Source organism: Amia ocellicauda, unplaced genomic scaffold (assembly GCF_036373705.1).
Source record: "Amia ocellicauda isolate fAmiCal2 unplaced genomic scaffold, fAmiCal2.hap1 HAP1_SCAFFOLD_77, whole genome shotgun sequence".
NCBI lineage: Eukaryota > Metazoa > Chordata > Actinopteri > Amiiformes > Amiidae > Amia > Amia ocellicauda.
The window spans coordinates 145439-170139 of NW_027103004.1; the positions used below are offsets into that span (position 1 = coordinate 145439).

Genomic DNA, 24701 nt, shown 5'->3' on the forward strand with positions numbered 1-24701 from the left:
GAACTTTGTCCGGTGGAGTTCCTTTTTGTGTTGCTGTAATTGTGTCATTTCTTGATGAGAAAGATTAGGCAACATTTAGTCACTTCTAGCCATGATGCTCAATTTATTTACGAATGTACCCTAGTTACTAGGGACCGTTTACGTTGGAGAACAAGATCTATTGTATGCCTGTGTATTTGGGGAAGTCAAATCTGAAATAATGATGAAATTGCGTGTATCCAAAGTTAAAACTCGTGATTTGTCGCGCTCTGGTGTGTAAAAGATGCAAAAGCTTACAGCACCTGGTATTCCCAGGCGGTCTCCCATCCAAGTACTGACCAGGCCCGAGCCTGCTTAGCTTCCGAGATCGGACGAGATCGGGCGTATTCAGGCTAGTATGGCCGTAAGCCAGGGAGGCTGTCCCTGACGCTCTACTTAAAGGGAAGGCAATATCCGTTTCTGCCGTTCATACTTACAGTTGAACTGTCTCTCTACTCTAAAGCCCGGGACACACCAGCGCGCCGCAGACAGTCCCTGCTAATATGCCACGTTGTGGCAACGTTGTGCGTTAGCTGGGGTGCCACACCAGACCGGAACTATATTTTACAAAACGAACACATTTGTCTTGATAAAACAGCTGTAATTGAGTGCCTGACACGCCAGTCAAGCGCAATCTTGAGAAGGTGTGCATTTCAGTAAGGATTTCAATTGACATGCAGTATGAAACTGAAAGGAGGTTGCATCACTATGATGCATAACATTGCATGTTTTGTATTTTCAAGTGTGTGCATTCATCCTGTTGTCATTTTGTTTTGAAAGCAGAAGAATCATTCAACAGGTTGCTGAGACAAATGTAAACCAGTAAAACATATGAAGAGAAACAAACCTTGAATATAAGTTCAGTTGTTTAAACATTTGACAAACTATGGTGAGGGGGTAAGAAAACACACAAATCCAGCAGCTCCTGTATTTCAATACACCAGAACCCAATATTATTGGCGAGTCGGGTAGTCCATCATCACAGTTCGAGGGCAGGCATCATTTCAGTAATTTCATCCCGTTGCATTCACATCCGTGCCTTGAATGAGATTGAATGTGATCTTTGCTCTCAAGTATGTTCCCAAGTTTTACACTTTCGTGCTTTGCATGAATGGGAATGGAACCGTGTGTGTTGAATGAGGCTCCTTGTGAGCACTGAACTTTGTCCGGTGGAGTTCCTTTTTGTGTTGCTGTAATTGTGTCATTTCTCGATGAGAAAGATTAGGCAACATTTAGTCACTTCTAGCCATGATGCTCAATTTATTTACGAATGTACCCTAGTTACTAGGGACCGTTTACGTTGGAGAACAAGATCTATTGTATGCCTGTGTATTTGGGGAAGTCAAATCTGAAATAATGATGAAATTGCGTGTATCCAAAGTTAAAACTCGTGATTTGTCGCCCTCTGGTGTGTAAAAGATGCAAAAGCTTACAGCACCTGGTATTCCCAGGCAGTCTCCCATCCAAGTACTGACCAGGCCCGAGCCTGCTTAGCTTCCGAGATCGGACGAGATCGGGCGTATTCAGGCTAGTATGGCCGTAAGCCAGGGAGGCTGTCCCTGACGCTCTACTTAAAGGGAAGGCAATATCCGTTTCTGCCGTTCATACTTACAGTTGAACTGTCTCTCTACTCTAAAGCCCGGGACACACCAGCGCGCCGCAGACAGTCCCTGCTAACACGAAACGTTGTGGCAACATTGTGGCAACGTTGTGCGTTAGCTGGGGTGCCACACCAGACCGGAACTATATATTACAAAACGAACACATTGTCTTGATAAAACAGCTGTAATTGAGTGCCTGACATGCCAGTCAAGCGCAATCTTGAGAAGGTGTGCATTTCAGTAAGGATTTCAATTGACATGCAGTATGAAACTGATAGGAGGTTGCATCACTATGATGCATAACATTGCATGTATTGTATTTTCAAGTGTGTGCATTCATCCTGTTGTCATTTTGTTTTGAAAGCAGAAGAATCATTCAACAGGTTGCTGAGACAAATGTAAACCAGTAAAACATATGAAGAGAAACAAACCTTGAATATAAGTTCAGTTGTTTAAACATTTGACAAACTATGGTGAGGGGGTAAGAAAACACACAAATCCAGCAGCTCCTGTATTTCAATACACCAGAAGCCAATATTATTGGCGAGTCGGGTAGTCCATCATCACAGTTCGAGGGCAGGCATCATTTCAGTAATTTCATCCCGTTGCATTCACATCCGTGCCTTGAATGAGATTCAATGTGATCTTTGCTCTCAAGTATGTTCCCAAGTTTTACACTTTCGTGCTTTGCATGAATGGGAATGGAACCGTGTGTGTTGAATGAGGCTCCTTGTGAGCACTGAACTTTGTCCGGTGGAGTTCCTTTTTGTGTTGCTGTAATTGTGTCATTTCTCGATGAGAAAGATTAGGCAACATTTAGTCACTTCTAGCCATGATGCTCAATTTATTTACAAATGTACACTAGTTACTAGGGACCGTTTACGTTGGAGAACAAGATCTATTGTATGCCTGTGTATTTGGGGAAGTCAAATCTGAAATAATGATGAAATTGCGTGTATCCAAAGTTAAAACTTGTGATTTGTCGCCCTTTGGTGTGTAAAAGATGCAAAAGCTTACAGCACCTGGTATTCCCAGGCGGTCTCCCATCCAAATACTGACCAGGCCCGAGCCTGCTTAGCTTCCGAGATCGGACGAGATTGGGCGTATTCAGGCTAGTATGGCCGTAAGCCAGGGAGGCTGTCCCTGACGCTCTACTTAAAGGGAAGGCAATATCCGTTTCTGCCGTTCATACTTACAGTTGAACTGTCTCTCTACTCTAAAGCCCGGGACACACCAGCGCGCCGCAGACAGTCCCTGCTAACACGCCACGTTGTGGCAACATTGTGGCAAAGTTGTGCGTTAGCTGGGGTGCCACACCAGACCGGAACTATATATTACAAAACGAACACATTGTCTTGATAAAACAGCTGTAATTGAGTGCCTGACACGCCAGTCAAGCGCAATCTTGAGAAGGTGTGCATTTCAGTAAGGATTTCAATTGACATGCAGTATGAAACTGAAAGGAGGTTGCATCACTATGATGCATAACATTGCATGTATTGTATTTTCAAGTGTTTGCATTCATCCTGTTGTCATTTTGTTTTGAAAGCAGAAGAATCATTCAACAGGTTGCTGAGACAAATGTAAACCAGTAAAACATATGAAGAGAAACAAACCTTGAATATAAGTTCAGTTGTTTAAACATTTGACAAACTATGGTGAGGGGGTAAGAAAACACACAAATCCAGCAGCTCCTGTATTTCAATACACCAGAACCCAATATTATTGGCGAGTCGGGTAGTCCATCATCACAGTTCGAGGGCAGGCATCATTTCAGTAATTTCATCCCGTTGCATTCACATCCGTGCCTTGAATGAGATTGAATGTGATCTTTGCTCTCAAGTATGTTCCCAAGTTTTACACTTTCGTGCTTTGCATGAATGGGAATGGAACCGTGTGTGTTGAATGAGGCTCCTTGTGAGCACTGAACTTTGTCCGGTGGAGTTCCTTTTTGTGTTGCTGTAATTGTGTCATTTCTCGATGAGAAAGATTAGGCAACATTTAGTCACTTCTAGCCATGATGCTCAATTTATTTACGAATGTACCCTAGTTACTAGGGACCGTTTACGTTGGAGAACAAGATCTATTGTATGCCTGTGTATTTGGGGAAGTCAAATCTGAAATAATGATGAAATTGCGTGTATCCAAAGTTAAAACTCGTGATTTGTCGCCCTCTGGTGTGTAAAAGATGCAAAAGCTTACAGCACCTGGTATTCCCAGGCGGTCTCCCATCCAAGTACTGACCAGGCCCGAGCCTGCTTAGCTTCCGAGATCGGACGAGATCGGGCGTATTCAGGCTAGTATGGCCGTAAGCCAGGGAGGCTCTCCCTGACGCTCTACTTAAAGGGAAGGCAATATCCGTTTCTGCCGTTCATACTTACAGTTGAACTGTCTCTCTACTCTAAAGCCCGGGACACACCAGCGCGCCGCAGACAGTCCCTGCTAACACGCCACGTTGTGGCAACATTGTGGCAACGTTGTGCGTTAGCTGGGGTGCCACACCAGACCGGAACTATATATTACAAAACGAACACATTGTCTTGATAAAACAGCTGTAATTGAGTGCCTGACACGCGAGTCAAGCGCAATCTTGACAAGGTGTGCATTTCAGTAAGGATTTCAATTGACATGCAGTATGAAACTGAAAGGAGGTTGCATCACTATGATGCATAACATTGCATGTATTGTATTTTCAAGTGTGTGCATTCATCCTGTTGTCATTTTGTTTTGAAAGCAGAAGAATCATTCAACAGGTTGCTGAGACAAATGTAAACCAGTAAAACATATGAAGAGAAACAAACCTTGAATATAAGTTCAGTTGTTTAAACATTTGACAAACTATGGTGAGGGGGTAAGAAAACATACAAATCCAGCAGCTCCTGTATTTCAATACACCAGAACCCAACATGATTGGCGAGTCGGGTAGTCCATCATCACAGTTCGATGGCAGGCATCATTTCAGTAATTTCATCCCGTTGCATTCACATCCGTGCCTTGAATGAGATTGAATGTGATCTTTGCTCTCAAGTATGTTCCCAAGTTTTACACTTTCTTGCTTTGCATGAATGGGAATGGAACCGTGTGTGTTGAATGAGGCTCCTTGTGAGCACTGAACTTTGTCCGGTGGAGTTCCTTTTTGTGTTGCTGTAATTGTGTCATTTCTTGATGAGAAAGATTAGGCAACATTTAGTCACTTCTAGCCATGATGCTCAATTTAGTTACGAATGTACCCTAGTTACTAGGGACCGTTTACGTTGGAGAACAAGATCTATTGTATGCCTGTGTATTTGGGGAAGTCAAATCTGAAATAATGATGAAATTGTGTGTATCCAAAGTTAAAACTCGTGATTTGTCGCCCTCTGGTGTGTAAAAGGTGCAAAAGCTTACAGCACCTGGTATTCCCAGGCGGTCTCCCATCCAAGTGCTGACCAGGCCCGAGCCTGCTTGGCTTCCGAGATCGGACGAGATCGGGCGTATTCAGGCTAGAATGGCCATAAGCCAGGGAGGCTGTTCCTGACGCTCTACTTAAAGGGAAGGCAATATCCGTTTCTGCCGTTCATACTTACAGTTGAACTGTCTCTCTACTCTAAAGCCCGGGACACACCAGCGCGCCGCAGACTGTCCCTGCTAACACGCCACGTTGTGGCAACGTTGTGCGTTAGCTGGGGTGCCACACCAGACCGGAACTATATTTTACAAAACGAACACATTGTCTTGATAAAACAGCTGTAATTGAGTGCCTGTCACGCCAGTCAAGCGCAATCTTGAGAAGGTGTGCATTTCAGTAAGGATTTCAATTGACATGCAGTATGAAACTGAAAGGAGGTTGCATCACTATGATGCATAACATTGCATGTAGTGTATTTTCAAGTGTGTGCATTCATCCTGTTGTCATTTTGTTTTGAAAGCAGATGAATCATTCAACAGGTTGCTGAGACAAATGTAAACCAGTAAAACATATGAAGAGAAACAAACCTTGAATATAAGTTCAGTTGTTTAAACATTTGACAAACTATGGTGAGGGGGTAAGAAAACACACAAATCCAGCAGCTCCTGTATTTCAATACACCAGAACCCAATATTATTGGCGAGTCGGGTAGTCCATCATCACAGTTCGAGGGCAGGCATCATTTCAGTAATTTCATCCCGTTGCATTCACATCCGTGCCTTGAATGAGATTGAATGTGATCTTTGCTCTCAAGTACGTTCCCAAGTTTTACACTTTCGTGCTTTGCATGAATGGGAATGGAACCGTGTGTGTTGAATGAGGCTCCTTGTGAGCACTGAACTTTGTCCGGTGGAGTTCCTTTTTGTGTTGCTGTAATTGTGTCATTTCTTGATGAGAAAGATTAGGCAACATTTAGTCACTTCTAGCCATGATGCTCAATTTATTTACGAATGTACCCTAGTTACTAGGGACCGTTTACGTTGGAGAACAAGATCTATTGTATGCCTGTGTATTTGGGGAAGTCAAATCTGAAATAATGATGAAATTGCGTGTATCCAAAGTTAAAACTCGTGATTTGTCGCCCTCTGGTGTGTAAAAGATGCAAAAGCTTACAGCACCTGGTATTCCCAGGCGGTCTCCCATCCAAGTACTGACCAGGCCCGAGCCCGCTTGGCTTCCGAGATCTGATGAGATCGGGCGTATTCAGGCTAGTATGGCCGTAAGCCAGGGAGGCTGTCCCTGACGCTCTACTTAAAGGGAAGGCAATATCCGTTTCTGCCGTTCATACTTACAGTTGAACTGTCTCTCTACTCTAAAGCCCGGGACACACCAGCGCACCGCAGACAGTCCCTGCTAACATGCCACGTTGTGGCAACGTTGTGCGTTAGCTGGGGTGCCACACCAGACCGGAACTATATTTTACAAAACGAACACATTGTCTTGATAATACAGCTGTAATTGTGTGCCTGACACGCCAGTCAAGCGCAATCTTGAGAAGGTGTGCATTTCAGTAAGGATTTCAATTGACATGCAGTATGAAACTGAAAGGAGGTTGCATCACTATGATGCATAACATTGCATGTATTGTATTTTCAAGTGTGTGCATTCATCCTGTTGTCATTTTGTTTTGAAAGCAGAAGAATCATTCAACAGGTTGCTGAGACAAATGTAAACCAGTAAAACATATGAAGAGAAACAAACCTTGAATATAAGTTCAGTTGTTTAAACATTTGACAAACTATGGTGAGGGGGTAAGAAAACACACAAATCCAGCAGCTCCTGTATTTCAATACACCAGAACCCAATATTATTGGCGAGTCGGGTAGTCCATCATCACAGTTCGAGGGCAGGCATCATTTCAGTAATTTCATCCCGTTGCATTCACATCCGTGCCTTGAATGAGATTGAATGTGATCTTTGCTCTCAAGTATGTTCCCAAGTTTTACACTTTCGTGCTTTGCATGAATGGGAATGGAACCGTGTGTGTTGAATGAGGCTCCTTGTGAGCACTGAACTTTGTCCGGTGGAGTTCCTTTTTGTGTTGCTGTAATTGTGTCATTTCTCGATGAGAAAGATTAGGCAACATTTAGTCACTTCTAGCCATGATGCTCAATTTATTTACGAATGTACCCTAGTTACTAGGGACCGTTTACGTTGGAGAACAAGATCTATTGTATGCCTGTGTATTTGGGGAAGTCAAATCTGAAATAATGATGAAATTGCGTGTATCCAAAGTTAAAACTCGTGATTTGTCGCCCTCTGGCGTGTAAAAGATGCAAAAGCTTACAGCACCTGGTATTCCCAGGCGGTCTCCCATCCAAGTACTGACCAGGCCCGAGCCTGCTTAGCTTCCGAGATCGGACGAGATCGGGCGTATTCAGGCTAGTATGGCCGTAAGCCAGGGAGGCTGTCCCTGACGCTCTACTTAAAGGGAAGGCAATATCCGTTTCTGCCGTTCATACTTACAGTTGAACTGTCTCTCTACTCTAAAGCCCGGGACACACCAGTGCGCCGCAGACAGTCCCTGCTAACATGCCACGTTGTGGCAACATTGTGGCAACGTTGTGCGTTAGCTGGGGTGCCACACCAGACCGGAACTATATATTACAAAACGAACACATTGTCTTGATAAAACAGCTGTAATTTAGTGCCTGACACGCCAGTCAAGCGCAATCTTGAGAAGGTGTGCATTTCAGTAAGGATTTCAATTGACAAGCAGTATGAAACTGAAAGGAGGTTGCATCACTATGATGCATAACATTGCATGTATTGTATTTTCAAGTGTGTGCATTCATCCTGTTGTCATTTTGTTTTGAAAGCAGAAGAATCATTCAACAGGTTGCTGAGACAAATGTAAACCAGTAAAACATATGAAGAGAAACAAACCTTGAATATAAGTTCAGTTGTTTAAACATTTGAGAAAGTATGGTGAGGGGGTAAGAAAACATACAAATCCAGCAGCTCCTGTATTTCAATACACCAGAACCCAATATTATTGGCGAGTCGGGTAGTCCATCATCACAGTTCGAGGGCAGGCATCATTTCAGTAATTTCATCCCGTTGCATTCACATCCGTGCCTTGAATGAGATTGAATGTGATCTTTGCTCTCAAGTATGTTCCCAAGTTTTACACTTTCGTGCTTTGCATGAATGGGAATGGAACCGTTTGTGTTGAATGAGGCTCCTTGTGAGCACTGAACTTTGTCCGGTGGAGTTCCTTTTTGTGTTGCTGTAATTGTGTCATTTCTCGATGAGATAGATTAGGCAACATTTAGTCACTTCTAGCCATGATGCTCAATTTATTTACGAATGTACCCTAGTTACTAGGGACCGTTTACGTTGGAGAACAAGATCTATTGTATGCCTGTGTATTTGGGGAAGTCAAATCTGAAATAATGATGAAATTGCGTGTATCCAAAGTTAAAACTCGTGATTTGTCGCCCTCTGGTGTGTAAAAGATGCAAAAGCTTACAGCACCTGGTATTCCCAGGCGGTCTCCCATCCAAGTACTGACCAGGCCCGAGCCTGCTTAGCTTCCGAGATCGGACGAGATCGGGCGTATTCAGGCTAGTATGGCCGTAAGCCAGGGAGGCTATCCCTGACGCTCTACTTAAAGGGAAGGCAATATCCGTTTCTGCCGCTCATACTTGCAGTTGAACTGTCTCTCTACTCTAAAGTCCGGGACACACCAGCGCGCCGCAGACAGTCCCTGCTAACACGAAACGTTGTGGCAACGTTGTGCGTTAGCTGGGGTGCCACACCAGACCGGAACTATATATTACAAAACGAACACATTGTCTTGATAAAACAGCTGTAATTGAGTGCCTGACACGCCAGTCAAGCGCAATCTTGAGAAGGTGTGCATTTCAGTAAGGATTTCAATTGACATGCAGTATGAAACTGAAAGGAGGTTGCATCACTATGATGCATAACATTGCATGTATTGTATTTTCAAGTGTGTGCATTCATCCTGTTGTCATTTTGTTTTGAAAGCAGAAGAATCATTCAACAGGTTGCTGAGACAAATGTAAACCAGTAAAACATATGAAGAGAAACAAACCTTGAATATAAGTTCAGTTGTTTAAACATTTGACAAACTATGGTGAGGGGGTAAGAAAACACACACATCCAGCAGCTCCTGTATTTCAATACACCAGAAGCCAATATTATTGGCGAGTCGGGTAGTCCATCATCACAGTTCGAGGGCAGGCATCATTTCAGTTATTTCATCCCGTTGCATTCACATCCGTGCCTTGAATGAGATTGAATGTGATCTTTGCTCTCAAGTATGTTCCCAAGTTTTACACTTTCGTGCTTTGCATGAATGGGAATGGAACCGTGTGTGTTGAATGAGGCTCCTTGTGAGGACTGAACTTTGTCCGGTGGAGTTCCTTTTTGTGTTGCTGTAATTGTGTCATTTCTCGATGAGATAGATTAGGCAACATTTAGTCACTTCTAGCCATGATGCTGAATTTATTTACGAATGTACCCTAGTTTCTAGGGACCGTTTACGTTGGAGAACAAGATCTATTGTATGCCTGTGTATTTGGGGAAGTCAAATCTGAAATAATGATGAAATTGCGTGTATCCAAAGTTAAAACTCGTGATTTGTCGCCCTCTGGTGTGTAAAAGATGAAAAAGCTTACAGCACCTGGTATTCCCAGGCGGTCTCCCATCCAAGTACTAACCAGGCCCGAGCCTGCTTAGCTTCCGAGATCGGACGAGATCGGGCGTATTCAGGCTAGTATGGCCGTAAGCCAGGGAGGCTGTCCTTGACCCTCTACTTAAAGGGAAGGCAATATCCGTTTCTGCCGCTCATACTTGCAGTTGAACTGTCTCTCTACTCTAAAGTCCGGGACACACCAGCACGCTGCAGACAGTCCCTGCTAACACGAAACGTTGTGGCAACGTTGTGCGTTAGCTGGGGTGCCACACCAGACCGGAACTATATTTTACAAAACGAACACATTGTCTTGATAATACAGCTGTAATTGAGTGCCTGACACGCCAGTCAAGCGCAATCTTGAGAAGGTGTGCATTTCAGTAAGGATTTCAATTGACATGCAGTATGAAACTGAAAGGAGGTTGCATCACTATGATGCATAACATTGCATGTATTGTATTTTCAAGTGTGTGCATTCATCCTGTTGTCATTTTGTTTTGAAAGCAGAAGAATCATTCAACAGGTTGCTGAGACAAATGTAAACCAGTAAAACATATGAAGAGAAACAAACCTTGAATATAAGTTCAGTTGTTTAAACATTTGACAAACTATGGTGAGGGGGTAAGAAAACACACAAATCCAGCAGCTCCTGTATTTCAATACACCAGAACCCAATATTATTGGCGAGTCGGGTAGTCCATCATCACAGTTCGAGAGCAGGCATCATTTCAGTAATTTCATCCCGTTGCATTCACATCCGTGCCTTGAATGAGATTGAATATGATCTTTGCTCTCAAGTATGTTCCCAAGTTTTACACTTTCGTGCTTTGCATGAATGGGAATGGAACCGTGTGTGTTGAATGAGGCTCCTTGTGAGCAGTGAACTTTGTCCGGTGGAGTTCCTTTTTGTGTTGCTGTAATTGTGTCATTTCTCGATGAGAAAGATTAGGCAACATTTAGTCACTTCTAGCCATGATGCTCAATTTATTTACGAATGTACCCTAGTTACTAGGGACCGTTTACGTTGGAGAACAAGATCTATTGTATGCCTGTGTATTTGGGGAAGTCAAATCTGAAATAATGATGAAATTGCGTGTATCCAAAGTTAAAAATCGTGATTTGTCGCCCTCTGGTGTGTAAAAGATGCAAAAGCTTGCAGCACCTGGTATTCCCAGGCGGTCTCCCATCCAAGTACTGACCAGGCCCGAGCCTGCTTAGCTTCCGAGATCGGACGAGATCGGGCGTATTCAGGCTAGTAGGCCGTAAGCCAGGGAGGCTGTCCCTGACGCTCTACTTAAAGGGAAGGCAATATCCGTTTCTGCCGTTCATACTTACAGTTGAACTGTCTCTCTACTCTAAAGCCCGGGACACACCAGCGCGCCGCAGACAGTCCCTGCTAACACGCCACGTTGTGGCAACATTGTGGCAACGTTGTGCGTTAGCTGGGGTGCCACACCAGACCGGAACTATATATTACAAAACGAACACATTGTCTTGATAAAACAGCTGTAATTGAGTGCCTGACACGCCAGTCAAGCGCAATCTTGAGAAGGTGTGCATTTCAGTAAGGATTTCAATTGACATGCAGTATGAAACTGAAAGGAGGTTGCATCACTATGATGCATAACATTGCATGTATTGTATTTTCAAGTGTGTGCATTCATCCTGTTGTCATTTTGTTTTGAAAGCAGAAGAATCATTCAACAGGTTGCTGAGACAAATGTAAACCAGTAAAACATATGAAGAGAAACAAACCTTGAATATAAGTTCAGTTGTTTAAACATTTGACAAACTATGGTGAGGGGGTAAGAAAACACACAAATCCAGCAGCTCCTGTATTTCAATACACCAGAACCCAATATTATTGGCGAGTCGGGTAGTCCATCATCACAGTTCGAGGGCAGGCATCATTTCAGTAATTTCATCCCGTTGCATTCACATCCGTGCCTTGAATGAGATTGAATGTGATCTTTGCTCTCAAGTATGTTCCCAAGTTTTACACTTTCGTGCTTTGCATGAATGGGAATGGAACCGTGTGTGTTGAATGAGGCTCCTTGTGAGCACTGAACTTTGTCCGGTGGAGTTCCTTTTTGTGTTGCTGTAATTGTGTCATTTCTCGATGAGAAAGATTAGGCAACATTTAGTCACTTCTAGCCATGATGCTCAATTTATTTACGAATGTACCCTAGTTACTAGGGACCGTTTACGTTGGAGAACAAGATCTATTGTATGCCTGTGTATTTGGGGAAGTAAAATCTGAAATAATGATGAAATTGCGTGTATCCAAAGTTAAAACTCGTGATTTGTCGCGCTCTGGTGTGTAAAAGATGCAAAAGCTTACAGCACCTGGTATTCCCAGGCGGTCTCCCATCCAAGTACTGACCAGGCCCGAGCCTGCTTGGCTTCCGAGATCGGACGAGATCGGGCGTATTCAGGCTAGTATGGCCGTAAGCCAGGGAGGCTGTCCCTGACGCTCTACTTAAAGGGAAGGCAATATCCGTTTCTGCCGTTCATACTTACAGTTGAACTGTCTCTCTACTCTAAAGCCCGGGACACACCAGCGTGCCGCAGACAGTCCCTGCTAACACGCCACGTTGTGGCAACATTGTGGCAACGTTGTGCGTTAGCTGGGGTGCCACACCAGACCGGAACTATATTTTACAAAACGAACACATTGTCTTGATAAAACAGCTGTAATTGAGTGCCTGACACGCCAGTCAAGCGCAATCTTGAGAAGGTGTGCATTTCAGTAAGGATTTCAATTGACATGCAGTATGAAACTGAAAGGAGGTTGCATCACTATGATGCATAACATTGCATGTATTATATTTTCAAGTGTGTGCATTCATCCTGTTGTCATTTTGTTTTGAAAGCAGAAGAATCATTCAACAGGTTGCTGAGACAAATGTAAACCAGTAAAACATATGAAGAGAAACAAACCTTGAATATAAGTTCAGTTGTTTAAACATTTGACAAACTATGGTGAGGGGGTAAGAAAACACACAAATCCAGCAGCTCCTGTATTTCAATACACCAGAAGCCAATATTATTGGCGAGTCGGGTAGTCCATCATCACAGTTCGAGGGCAGGCATCATTTCAGTAATTTCATCCCGTTGCATTCACATCCGTGCCTTGATTGAGATTGAATGTGATCTTTGCTCTCAAGTATGTTCCCAAGTTTTACACTTTCGTGCTTTGCATGAATGGGAATGGAACCGTGTGTGTTGAATGAGGCTCCTTGTGAGCACTGAACTTTGTCCGGTGGAGTTCCTTTTTGTGTTGCTGTAATTGTGTCATTTCTCGATGAGACAGATTAGGCAACATTTAGTCACTTCTAGCCATGATGCTCAATTTATTTACGAATGTACCCTAGTTACTAGGGACCGTTTACGTTGGAGAACAAGATCTATTGTATGCCTGTGTATTTGGGGAAGTCAAATCTGAAATAATGATGAAATTGCGTGTATCCAAAGTTAAAACTCGTGATTTGTCGCCCTCTGGTGTGTAAAAGATGCAAAAGCTTACAGCACCTGGTATTCCCAGGCGGTCTCCCATCCAAGTACTAACCAGGCCCGAGCCTGCTTAGCTTCCGAGATCGGATGAGATCGGGCGTATTCAGGCTAGTATGGCCGTAAGCCAGGGAGGCTGTCCTTGACCCTCTACTTAAAGGGAAGGCAATATCCGTTTCTGCCGCTCATACTTGCAGTTGAACTGTCTCTCTACTCTAAAGTCCTGGACACACCAGCACGCTGCAGACAGTCCCTGCTAACACGAAACGTTGTGGCAACGTTGTGCGTTAGCTGGGGTGCCACACCAGACCGGAACTATATTTTACAAAACGAACACATTGTCTTGATAATACAGCTGTAATTGAGTGCCTGACACGCCAGTCAAGCGCAATCTTGAGAAGGTGTGCATTTCAGTAAGGATTTCAATTGACATGCAGTATGAAACTGAAAGGAGGTTGCATCACTATGATGCATAACATTGCATGTATTGTATTTTCAAGTGTGTGCATTCATCCTGTTGTCATTTTGTTTTGAAAGCAGAAGAATCATTCAACAGGTTGCTGAGACAAATGTAAACCAGTAAAACATATGAAGAGAAACAAACCTTGAATATAAGTTCAGTTGTTTAAACATTTGACAAACTATGGTGAGGGGGTAAGAAAACACACAAATCCAGCAGCTCCTGTATTTCAATACACCAGAACCCAATATTATTGGCGAGTCGGGTAGTCCATCATCACAGTTCGAGGGCAGGCATCATTTCAGTAATTTCATCCCGTTGCATTCACATCCGTGCCTTGAATGAGATTCAATGTGATCTTTGCTCTCAAGTATGTTCCCAAGTTTTACACTTTCGTGCTTTGCATGAATGGGAATGGAACCGTGTGTGGTGAATGAGGCTCCTTGTGAGCACTGAACTTTGTCCGGTGGAGTTCCTTTTTGTGTTGCTGTAATTGTGTCATTTCTCGATGAGAAAGATTAGGCAACATTTAGTCACTTCTAGCCATGATGCTCAATTTATTTACGAATGTACCCTAGTTACTAGGGACCGTTTACGTTGGAGAACAAGATCTATTGTATGCCTGTGTATTTGGGGAAGTCAAATCTGAAATAATGATGAAATTGCGTGTATCCAAAGTTAAAACTCGTGATTTGTCGCGCTCTGGTGTGTAAAAGATGCAAAAGCTTACAGCACCTGGTATTCCCAGGCGGTCTCCCATTCAAGTACTGACCAGGCCCGAGCCTGCTTAGCTTCCGAGATCGGGCGTATTCAGGCTAGTATGGCCGTAAGCCAGGGAGGCTGTCCCTGACGCTCTACTTAAAGGGAAGGCAATATCCGTTTCTGCCGCTCATACTTGCAAATGAACTGTCTCTCTACTCTAAAGTCCGGGACACACCAGCGCGCCGCAGACAGTCCCTGCTAACACGAAACTTTGTGGCAACGTTGTGGCAACGTTGTGCGTTAGCTGGGGTGCCACACCAGACCGGAACTATATTTTACAAAACGAACACATTGTCTTGATAAAACAGCTGTAATTGAGTGCCTGACACGCCAGTCAAGCGCAATCTTGAGAAGGTGTGCATTTCAGTAAGGATTTCAATTGACATGCAGTATGAAACTGAAAGGAGGTTGCATCACTATGATGCATAACATTGCATGTATTATATTTTCAAGTGTGTGCATTCATCCTGTTGTCATTTTGTTTTGAAAGCAGAAGAATCATTCAACAGGTTGCTGAGACAAATGTAAACCAGTAAAACATATGAAGAGAAACAAACCTTGAATATAAGTTCAGTTGTTTAAACATTTGACAAACTATGGTGAGGGGGTAAGAAAACACACAAATCCAGCAGCTCCTGTATTTCAATACACCAGAACCCAATATTATTGGCGAGTCTGGTAGTCCATCATCACAGTTCGAGGGCAGGCATCATTTCAGTAATTTCATCCCGTTGCATTCACATCCGTGCCTTGAATGAGATTGAATGTGATCTTTGCTCTCAAGTATGTTCCCAAGTTTTACACTTTCGTGCTTTGCATGAATGGGAATGGAACCGTGTGTGTTGAATGAGGCTCCTTGTGAGCACTGAACTTTGTCCGGTGGAGTTCCTTTTTGTGTTGCTGTAATTGTGTAATTTCTCGATGAGAAAGATTAGGCAACATTTAGTCACTTCTAGCCATGATGCTCAATTTATTTACGAATGTACCCTAGTTACTAGGGACCGTTTACGTTGGAGAACAAGATCTATTGTATGCCTGTGTATTCGGGGAAGTCAAATCTGAAATAATGATGAAATTGCGTGTATCCAAAGTTAAAACTCGTGATTTGTCGCCCTCTGGTGTGTAAAAGATGCAAAAGCTTACAGCACCTGGTATTCCCAGGCGGTCTCCCATCCAAGTACTGACCAGGCCCGAGCCTGCTTAGCTTCCGAGATCGGACGAGATCGGGCGTATTCAGGCTAGTATGGCCGTAAGCCAGGGAAGCTGTCCCTGACGCTCTACTTAAAGGGAAGGCAATATCCGTTTCTGCCGCTCATACTTGCAGTTGAACTGTCTCTCTACTCTAAAGTCCGGGACACACCAGCGCGCCGCAGACAGTCCCTGCTAACACGAAACGTTGTGGCAACGTTGTGCGTTAGCTGGGGTGCCACACCAGACCGGAACTATATATTACAAAACGAACACATTGTCTTGATAAAACAGCTGTAATTGAGTGCCTGACACGCCAGTCAAGCGCAATCTTGAGAAGGTGTGCATTTCAGTAAGGATTTCAATTGACATGCAGTATGAAACTGAAAGGAGGTTGCATCACTATGATGCATAACATTGCATGTATTGTATTTTCAAGTGTGTGCATTCATCCTGTTGTCATTTTGTTTTGAAAGCAGAAGAATCATTCAACAGGTTGCTGAGACAAATGTAAACCAGTAAAACATATGAAGAGAAACAAACCTTGAATATAAGTTCAGTTGTTTAAACATTTGACAAACTATGGTGAGGGGGTAAGAAAACACACAAATCCAGCAGCTCCTGTATTTCAATACACCAGAACCCAATATTATTGGCGAGTCGGGTAGTCCATCATCACAGTTCGAGGGCAGGCATCATTTCAGTAATTTCATCCCGTTGCATTCACATCCGTGCCTTGAATGAGATTGAATGTGATCTTTGCTCTCAAGTATGTTCCCAAGTTTTACACTTTCGTGCTTTGCATGAATGGGAATGGAACCGTGTGTGTTGAATGAGGCTCCTTGTGAGCACTGAACTTTGTCCGGTGGAGTTCCTTTTTGTGTTGCTGTAATTGTGTAATTTCTCGATGAGAAAGATTAGGCAACATTTAGTCACTTCTAGCCATGATGCTCAATTTATTTACGAATGTACCCTAGTTACTAGGGACCGTTTACGTTGGAGAACAAGATCTATTGTATGCCTGTGTATTCGGGGAAGTCAAATCTGAAATAATGATGAAATTGCGTGTATCCAAAGTTAAAACTCGTGATTTGTCGCCCTCTGGTGTGTAAAAGATGCAAAAGCTTACAGCACCTGGTATTCCCAGGCGGTCTCCCATCCAAGTACTGACCAGGCCCGAGCCTGCTTAGCTTCCGAGATCGGACGAGATCGGGCGTATTCAGGCTAGTATGGCCGTAAGCCAGGGAAGCTGTCCCTGACGCTCTACTTAAAGGGAAGGCAATATCCGTTTCTGCCGCTCATACTTGCAGTTGAACTGTCTCTCTACTCTAAAGTCCGGGACACACCAGCGCGCCGCAGACAGTCCCTGCTAACACGAAACGTTGTGGCAACGTTGTGCGTTAGCTGGGGTGCCACACCAGACCGGAACTATATATTACAAAACGAACACATTGTCTTGATAAAACAGCTGTAATTGAGTGCCTGACACGCCAGTCAAGCGCAATCTTGAGAAGGTGTGCATTTCAGTAAGGATTTCAATTGACATGCAGTATGAAACTGAAAGGAGGTTGCATCACTATGATGCATAACATTGCATGTATTGTATTTTCAAGTGTGTGCATTCATCCTGTTGTCATTTTGTTTTGAAAGCAGAAGAATCATTCAACAGGTTGCTGAGACAAATGTAAACCAGTAAAACATATGAAGAGAAACAAACCTTGAATATAAGTTCAGTTGTTTAAACATTTGACAAACTATGGTGAGGGGGTAAGAAAACACACAAATCCAGCAGCTCCTGTATTTCAATACACCAGAACCCAATATTATTGGCGAGTCGGGTAGTCCATCATCACAGTTCGAGGGCAGGCATCATTTCAGTAATTTCATCCCGTTGCATTCACATCCGTGCCTTGAATGAGATTGAATGTGATCTTTGCTCTCAAGTATGTTCCCAAGTTTTACACTTTCGTGCTTTGCATGAATGGGAATGGAACCATGTGTGTTGAATGAGGCTCCTTGTGAGCACTGAACTTTGTCCGGTGGAGTTCCTTTTTGTGTTGCTGTAATTGTGTCATTTCTCGATGAGAAAGATTAGGCAACATTTAGTCACTTCTAGCCATGATGCTCAATTTATTTATGAATGTACCCTAGTTACTAGGGACCGTTTACGTTGGAGAACAAGATCTATTGTATGCCTGTGTATTTGGGGAAGTCAAATCTGAAATAATGATGAAATTGCGTGTATCCAAAGTTAAAACTCGTGATTTGTCGCCCTCTGGTGTGTAAAAGATGCAAAAGCTTACAGCACCTCGTATTCCCAGTCGGTCTCCCATCCAAGTACTGACCAGGCCCGAGCCTGCTTAGCTTCCGAGATCGGACGAGATCGGGCGTATTCAGGCTAGTATGGCCGTAAGCCAGGGAGGCTGTCCCTGACGCTCTACTTAAAGGGAAGGCAATATCCGTTTCTGCCGTTCATACTTACAGTTGAACTGTCTCTCTACTCTAAAGCCCGGGACACACCAGCGCACCGCAGACAGTCCCTGCTAACACGCCACGTTGTGGCAACATTGTGGCAACGTTGTGCGTTAGCTGGGGTGCCACACCAGACCGGAACTATATATTACAAAACGAACACATTGTCTTGATAAAACAGCTGTAATTGAGTGCCTGACACGCCAGTCAAGCGCAATCTTGAGAAGGTGTGCATTTCAGTAAGGATTTCAATTGACATGCAGTATGAAACTGAAAGGAGGTTGCATCACTATGATGCATAACATTGCATGTATTGTATTTTCAAGTGTGTGCATTCATCCTGTTGTCATTTTGTTTTGAAAGTAGAAGAATCATTTTTGCTGAGGTTGCTGAGACAAATGTAAACCAGTAAAACATATGAAGAGAAACAAACCTTGAATATAAGTTCAGTTGTTTAAACATTTGACAAACTATGGTGAGGGGGTAAGAAAACACACAAATCCAGCAGCTCCTGTATTTCAATACACCAGAACCCAATATTATTGGCGAGTCGGGTAGTCCATCATCACAGTTCGAGGGCAGGCATCATTTCAGTAATTTCATCCCGTTGCATTCACATCCGTGCCTTGAATGAGATTGAATGTGATCTTTGCTCTCAAGTATGTTCCCAAGTTTTACACTTTCGTGCTTTGCATGAATGGGAATGGAACCGTGTGTGTTGAATGAAGCTCCTTGTGAGCACTGAACTTTGTCCGGTGGAGTTCCTTTTTGTGTTGCTGTAATTGTGTCATTTCTCGATGAGAAAGATTAGGCAACATTTAGTCACTTCTAGCCATGATGCTCAATTTATTTACGAATGTACCCTAGTTACTAGGGACCGTTTACGTTGGAGAACAAGATCTATTGTATGCCTGTGTATTTGGGGAAGTCAAATCTGAAATAATGATGAAATTGCGTGTATCCAAAGTTAAAACTTGTGATTTGTCGCCCTCTGGTGTGTAAAAGATGCAAAAGCTTACAGCACCTGGTATTCCCAGGCGGTCTCCCATCCAAGTACTGACCAGGCCCGAGCCTGCTTAGCTTCCGAGATCGGACGAGATCGGGCGTATTCAGGCTAGTATGGCCGTAAGCCAGGGAGGCTGTCCCTGACGCTCTACTTAAAGGGAAGGCAATATCCGTTTCTGCCGTTCATACTTACAGTTGAACTGTCTCTCTACTCTAAAGCCCGGGACACACCAGCGCGCCGCAGACAGTCCCTGCTAACACGCCACGTTGTGGCAACATTGTGGCAACGTTGTGCGTTAGCTGGGGTGCCACACCAGACCGGAACTATATATTACAAAACGAACACATTCTCTTGATAAAACAGCTGTAATTGAGTGCCTGACACGCCAGTCAAGCGCAATCTTGAGAAGGTGTGCATTTCAGTAAGGATTTCAATTGACATGCAGTATGAAACTGAAAGGAGGTTGCATCACTATGATGCATAACATTGCATGTATTGTATTTTCAAGTGTGTGCATTCATCCTGTTGTCATTTTGTTTTGAAAGCAGAAGAATCATTCAACAGGTTGCTGAGACAAATGTAAACCAGTAAAACATATGAAGAGAAACAAACCTTGAATATAAGTTCAGTTGTTTAAACATTTGACAAACTATGGTGAGGGGGTAAGAAAACACACAAATCCAGCAGCTCCTGTATTTCAATACACCAGAACCCAATATTATTGGCGAGTCGGGTAGTCCATCATCACAGTTCGAGGGCAGGCATCATTTCAGTAATTTCATCCCGTTGCATTCACATCCGTGCCTTGAATGAGATTGAATGTGATCTTTGCTCTCAAGTATTTTCCCAAGTTTTACACTTTCGTGCTTTGCATGAATGGGAATGGAACCGTGTGTGTTGAATGAGGCTCCTTGTGAGCACTGAACTTTGTCCGGTGGAGTTCCTTTTTGTGTTGCTGTAATTGTGTCATTTCTCGATGAGAAAGATTAGGCAACATTTAGTCACTTCTAGCCATGATGCTCAATTTATTTACGAATGTACACTAGTTACTAGGGACCGTTTACGTTGGAGAACAAGATCTATTCTATGCCTGTGTATTTGGGGAAGTCAAATCTGAAATAATGATGAAATTGCGTGTATCCAAAGTTAAAACTCGTGATTTGTCGCCCTCTGGTGTGTAAAAGATGCAAAAGCTTACAGCACCTGGTATTCCCAGGCGGTCTCCCATCCAAGTACTGACCAGGCCCGAGCCTGCTTAGCTTCCGAGATCGGACGAGATCGGGCGTATTCAGGCTAGTATGGCCGTAAGCCAGGGAGGCTGTCCCTGACGCTCTACTTAAAGGGAAGGCAATATCCGTTTCTTCCGCTCATACTTGCAATTGAACTGTCTCTCTACTCTAAAGTCCGGGACACACCAGCGCGCCGCAGACAGTCCCTGCTAACACGAAACGTTGTGGCAACGTTGTGCGTTAGCTGGGGTGCCACACCAGACCGGAACTATATATTACAAAACGAACACATTGTCTTGATAAAACAGCTGTAATTGAGTGCCTGACACGCCAGTCAAGCGCAATCTTGAGAAGGTGTGCATTTCAGTAAGGATTTCAATTGACATGCAGTATGAAACTGAAAGGAGGTTGCATCACTATGATGCATAACATTGCATGTATTGTATTTTCAAGTGTGTGCATTCATCCTGTTGTCATTTTGTTTTGAAAGCAGAAGAATCATTCAACAGGTTGCTGAGACAAATGTAAACCAGTAAAACATATGAAGAGAAACAAACCTTGAATATAAGTTCAGTTGTTTAAACATTTGACAAACTATGGTGAGGGGGTAAGAAAACACACAAATCCAGCAGCTCCTGTATTTCAATACACCAGAACCCAATATTATTGGCGAGTCGGGTAGTCCATCATCACAGTTCGAGGGCAGGCATCATTTCAGTAATTTCATCCCGTTGCATTCACATCCGTGCCTTGAATGAGATTGAATGTGATCTTTGCTCTCAAGTATGTTCCCAAGTTTTACACTTTCGTGCTTTGCATGAATGGGAATGGAACCATGTGTGTTGAATGAGGCTCCTTGTGAGCACTGAACTTTGTCCGGTGGAGTTCCTTTTTGTGTTGCTGTAATTGTGTCATTTCTCGATGAGAAAGATTAGGCAACATTTAGTCACTTCTAGCCATGATGCTCAATTTATTTATGAATGTACCCTAGTTACTAGGGACCGTTTACGTTGGAGAACAAGATCTATTGTATGCCTGTGTATTTGGGGAAGTCAAATCTGAAATAATGATGAAATTGCGTGTATCCAAAGTTAAAACTCGTGATTTGTCGCCCTCTGGTGTGTAAAAGATGCAAAAGCTTACAGCACCTCGTATTCCCAGTCGGTCTCCCATCCAAGTACTGACCAGGCCCGAGCCTGCTTAGCTTCCGAGATCGGACGAGATCGGGCGTATTCAGGCTAGTATGGCCGTAAGCCAGGGAGGCTGTCCCTGACGCTCTACTTAAAGGGAAGGCAATATCCGTTTCTGCCGTTCATACTTACAGTTGAACTGTCTCTCTACTCTAAAGCCCGGGACACACCAGCGCACCGCAGACAGTCCCTGCTAACACGCCACGTTGTGGCAACATTGTGGCAACGTTGTGCGTTAGCTGGGGTGCCACACCAGACCGGAACTATATATTACAAAACGAACACATTGTCTTGATAAAACAGCTGTAATTGAGTGCCTGACACGCCAGTCAAGCGCAATCTTGAGAAGGTGTGCATTTCAGTAAGGATTTCAATTGACATGCAGTATGAAACTGAAAGGAGGTTGCATCACTATGATGCATAACATTGCATGTATTGTATTTTCAAGTGTGTGCATTCATCCTGTTGTCATTTTGTTTTGAAAGTAGAAGAATCATTTTTGCTGAGGTTGCTGAGACAAATGTAAACCAGTAAAACATATGAAGAGAAACAAACCTTGAATATAAGTTCAGTTGTTTAAACATTTGACAAACTATGGTGAGGGGGTAAGAAAACACACAAATCCAGCAGCTCCTGTATTTCAATACACCAGAACCCAATATTATTGGCGAGTCGGGTAGTCCATCATCACAGTTCGAGGGCAGGCATCATTTCAGTAATTTCATCCCGTTGCATTCACATCCGTGCCTTGAATGAGATTGAATGTGATCTTTGCTCTCAAGTATGTTCCCAAGTTTTACACTTTCGTGCTTTGCATGAATGGGAATGGAACCGTGTGTGTTGAATGAAGCTCCTTGTGAGCACTATACTTTGTCCGGTGGAGTTCCTTTTTGTGTTGCTGTAATTGTGTCATTTCTCGATGAGAAAGATTAGGCAACATTTAGTCACTTCTAGCCATGATGCTCAATTTATTTACGAATGTACCCTAGTTACTAGGGACCGTTTACGTTGGAGAACAAGATCTATTGTATGCCTGTGTATTTGGGGAAGTCAAATCTGAAATAATGATGAAATTGCGTGTATCCAAAGTTAAAACTTGTGATTTGTCGCCCTCTGGTGTGTAAAAGATGCAAAAGCTTACAGCACCTGGTATTCCCAGGCGGTCTCCCATCCAAGTACTGACCAGGCCCGAGCCTGCTTAGCTTCCGAGATCGGACGAGATCGGGCGTATTCAGGCTAGTATGGCCGTAAGCCAGGGAGGCTGTCCCTGACGCTCTACTTAAAGGGAAGGCAATATCCGTTTCTGCCGTTCATACTTACAGTTGAACTGTCTCTCTACTCTAAAGCCCGGGACACACCAGCGCGCCGCAGACAGTCCCTGCTAACACGCCACGTTGTGGCAACATTGTGGCAACGTTGTGCGTTAGCTGGGGTGCCACACCAGACCGGAACTATATATTACAAAACGAACACATTCTCTTGATAAAACAGCTGTAATTGAGTGCCTGACACGCCAGTCAAGCGCAATCTTGAGAAGGTGTGCATTTCAGTAAGGATTTCAATTGACATGCAGTATGAAACTGAAAGGAGGTTGCATCACTATGATGCATAACATTGCATGTATTGTATTTTCAAGTGTGTGCATTCATCCTGTTGTCATTTTGTTTTGAAAGCAGAAGAATCATTCAACAGGTTGCTGAGACAAATGTAAACCAGTAAAACATATGAAGAGAAACAAACCTTGAATATAAGTTCAGTTGTTTAAACATTTGACAAACTATGGTGAGGGGGTAAGAAAACACACAAATCCAGCAGCTCCTGTATTTCAATACACCAGAACCCAATATTATTGGCGAGTCGGGTAGTCCATCATCACAGTTCGAGGGCAGGCATCATTTCAGTAATTTCATCCCGTTGCATTCACATCCGTGCCTTGAATGAGATTGAATGTGATCTTTGCTCTCAAGTATTTTCCCAAGTTTTACACTTTCGTGCTTTGCATGAATGGGAATGGAACCGTGTGTGTTGAATGAGGCTCCTTGTGAGCACTGAACTTTGTCCGGTGGAGTTCCTTTTTGTGTTGCTGTAATTGTGTCATTTCTCGATGAGAAAGATTAGGCAACATTTAGTCACTTCTAGCCATGATGCTCAATTTATTTACGAATGTACACTAGTTACTAGGGACCGTTTACGTTGGAGAACAAGATCTATTCTATGCCTGTGTATTTGGGGAAGTCAAATCTGAAATAATGATGAAATTGCGTGTATACAAAGTTAAAACTCGTGATTTGTCGCCCTCTGGTGTGTAAAAGATGCAAAAGCTTACAGCACCTGGTATTCCCAGGCGGTCTCCCATCCAAGTACTGACCAGGCCCGAGCCTGCTTAGCTTCCGAGATCGGACGAGATCGGGCGTATTCAGGCTAGTATGGCCGTAAGCCAGGCAGACTGTCCCTGACGCTCTACTTAAAGGGAAGGCAATATCCGTTTCTTCCGCTCATACTTGCAATTGAACTGTCTCTCTACTCTAAAGTCCGGGACACACCAGCGCGCCGCAGACAGTCCCTGCTAACACGAAACGTTGTGGCAACGTTGTGCGTTAGCTGGGGTGCCACACCAGACCGGAACTATATATTACAAAACGAACACATTGTCTTGATAAAACAGCTGTAATTGAGTGCCTGACACGCCAGTCAAGCGCAATCTTGAGAAGGTGTGCATTTCAGTAAGGATTTCAATTGACATGCAGTATGAAACTGAAAGGAGGTTGCATCACTATGATGCATAACATTGCATGTATTGTATTTTCAAGTGTGTGCATTCATCCTGTTGTCATTTTGTTTTGAAAGCAGAAGAATCATTCAACAGGTTGCTGAGACAAATGTAAACCAGTAAAACATATGAAGAGAAACAAACCTTGAATATAAGTTCAGTTGTTTAAACATTTGACAAACTATGGTGAGGGGGTAAGAAAACACACAAATCCAGCAGCTCCTGTATTTCAATACACCAGAACCCAATATTATTGGCGAGTCGGGTAGTCCATCATCACAGTTCGAGGGCAGGCATCATTTCAGTAATTTCATCCCGTTGCATTCACATCCGTGCCTTGAATGAGATTGAATGTGATCTTTGCTCTCAAGTATGTTCCCAAGT

General features: G+C 43.5%; 20 non-coding genes and 1 pseudogene across 20 annotated transcripts; all 21 read right to left on the reverse strand.

Annotated features, from left to right (window-relative positions):
* Window positions 1-269: 269 nt before the first annotated feature.
* On the reverse strand, window positions 270-388 carry LOC136743379 (5S ribosomal RNA). Its single transcript, XR_010815448.1, has one exon. It is a non-coding gene; the product is annotated as a 5S ribosomal RNA (ribosomal RNA).
* A 1056-nt stretch (window positions 389-1444) lies between these two features.
* Window positions 1445-1563, reverse strand: LOC136743146 (5S ribosomal RNA). Its single transcript, XR_010815258.1, has one exon. It is a non-coding gene; the product is annotated as a 5S ribosomal RNA (ribosomal RNA).
* Window positions 1564-2629: 1066 nt separating this feature from the next.
* LOC136743268 (5S ribosomal RNA) lies at window positions 2630-2748 on the reverse strand. Its single transcript, XR_010815373.1, has one exon. It is a non-coding gene; the product is annotated as a 5S ribosomal RNA (ribosomal RNA).
* Window positions 2749-3814: 1066 nt separating this feature from the next.
* On the reverse strand, window positions 3815-3933 carry LOC136743380 (5S ribosomal RNA). The gene has a single exon (XR_010815449.1). It is a non-coding gene; the product is annotated as a 5S ribosomal RNA (ribosomal RNA).
* A 1066-nt stretch (window positions 3934-4999) lies between these two features.
* Window positions 5000-5118, reverse strand: LOC136743309 (5S ribosomal RNA). The gene has a single exon (XR_010815412.1). It is a non-coding gene; the product is annotated as a 5S ribosomal RNA (ribosomal RNA).
* Window positions 5119-6173: 1055 nt separating this feature from the next.
* Window positions 6174-6292, reverse strand: LOC136743133 (5S ribosomal RNA). Its single transcript, XR_010815245.1, has one exon. It is a non-coding gene; the product is annotated as a 5S ribosomal RNA (ribosomal RNA).
* A 1055-nt stretch (window positions 6293-7347) lies between these two features.
* LOC136743381 (5S ribosomal RNA) lies at window positions 7348-7466 on the reverse strand. The gene has a single exon (XR_010815450.1). It is a non-coding gene; the product is annotated as a 5S ribosomal RNA (ribosomal RNA).
* Window positions 7467-8532: 1066 nt separating this feature from the next.
* LOC136742973 (5S ribosomal RNA) lies at window positions 8533-8651 on the reverse strand. Its single transcript, XR_010815093.1, has one exon. It is a non-coding gene; the product is annotated as a 5S ribosomal RNA (ribosomal RNA).
* A 1055-nt stretch (window positions 8652-9706) lies between these two features.
* Window positions 9707-9825, reverse strand: LOC136743324 (5S ribosomal RNA). The gene has a single exon (XR_010815427.1). It is a non-coding gene; the product is annotated as a 5S ribosomal RNA (ribosomal RNA).
* Window positions 9826-10880: 1055 nt separating this feature from the next.
* LOC136743312 (5S ribosomal RNA) lies at window positions 10881-10998 on the reverse strand. The gene has a single exon (XR_010815415.1). It is a non-coding gene; the product is annotated as a 5S ribosomal RNA (ribosomal RNA).
* A 1066-nt stretch (window positions 10999-12064) lies between these two features.
* Window positions 12065-12183, reverse strand: LOC136743104 (5S ribosomal RNA). Its single transcript, XR_010815218.1, has one exon. It is a non-coding gene; the product is annotated as a 5S ribosomal RNA (ribosomal RNA).
* Window positions 12184-13249: 1066 nt separating this feature from the next.
* On the reverse strand, window positions 13250-13368 carry LOC136742972 (5S ribosomal RNA). Its single transcript, XR_010815092.1, has one exon. It is a non-coding gene; the product is annotated as a 5S ribosomal RNA (ribosomal RNA).
* A 1055-nt stretch (window positions 13369-14423) lies between these two features.
* On the reverse strand, window positions 14424-14532 carry LOC136743348 (uncharacterized; annotated as a pseudogene).
* Window positions 14533-15598: 1066 nt separating this feature from the next.
* On the reverse strand, window positions 15599-15717 carry LOC136742975 (5S ribosomal RNA). The gene has a single exon (XR_010815094.1). It is a non-coding gene; the product is annotated as a 5S ribosomal RNA (ribosomal RNA).
* Window positions 15718-16772: 1055 nt separating this feature from the next.
* Window positions 16773-16891, reverse strand: LOC136742976 (5S ribosomal RNA). Its single transcript, XR_010815095.1, has one exon. It is a non-coding gene; the product is annotated as a 5S ribosomal RNA (ribosomal RNA).
* A 1055-nt stretch (window positions 16892-17946) lies between these two features.
* Window positions 17947-18065, reverse strand: LOC136743254 (5S ribosomal RNA). The gene has a single exon (XR_010815359.1). It is a non-coding gene; the product is annotated as a 5S ribosomal RNA (ribosomal RNA).
* Window positions 18066-19134: 1069 nt separating this feature from the next.
* Window positions 19135-19253, reverse strand: LOC136742977 (5S ribosomal RNA). Its single transcript, XR_010815096.1, has one exon. It is a non-coding gene; the product is annotated as a 5S ribosomal RNA (ribosomal RNA).
* Window positions 19254-20319: 1066 nt separating this feature from the next.
* On the reverse strand, window positions 20320-20438 carry LOC136742978 (5S ribosomal RNA). The gene has a single exon (XR_010815097.1). It is a non-coding gene; the product is annotated as a 5S ribosomal RNA (ribosomal RNA).
* Window positions 20439-21493: 1055 nt separating this feature from the next.
* Window positions 21494-21612, reverse strand: LOC136743255 (5S ribosomal RNA). The gene has a single exon (XR_010815360.1). It is a non-coding gene; the product is annotated as a 5S ribosomal RNA (ribosomal RNA).
* Window positions 21613-22681: 1069 nt separating this feature from the next.
* LOC136742980 (5S ribosomal RNA) lies at window positions 22682-22800 on the reverse strand. Its single transcript, XR_010815099.1, has one exon. It is a non-coding gene; the product is annotated as a 5S ribosomal RNA (ribosomal RNA).
* A 1066-nt stretch (window positions 22801-23866) lies between these two features.
* On the reverse strand, window positions 23867-23985 carry LOC136742981 (5S ribosomal RNA). Its single transcript, XR_010815100.1, has one exon. It is a non-coding gene; the product is annotated as a 5S ribosomal RNA (ribosomal RNA).
* Window positions 23986-24701: the final 716 nt, after the last annotated feature.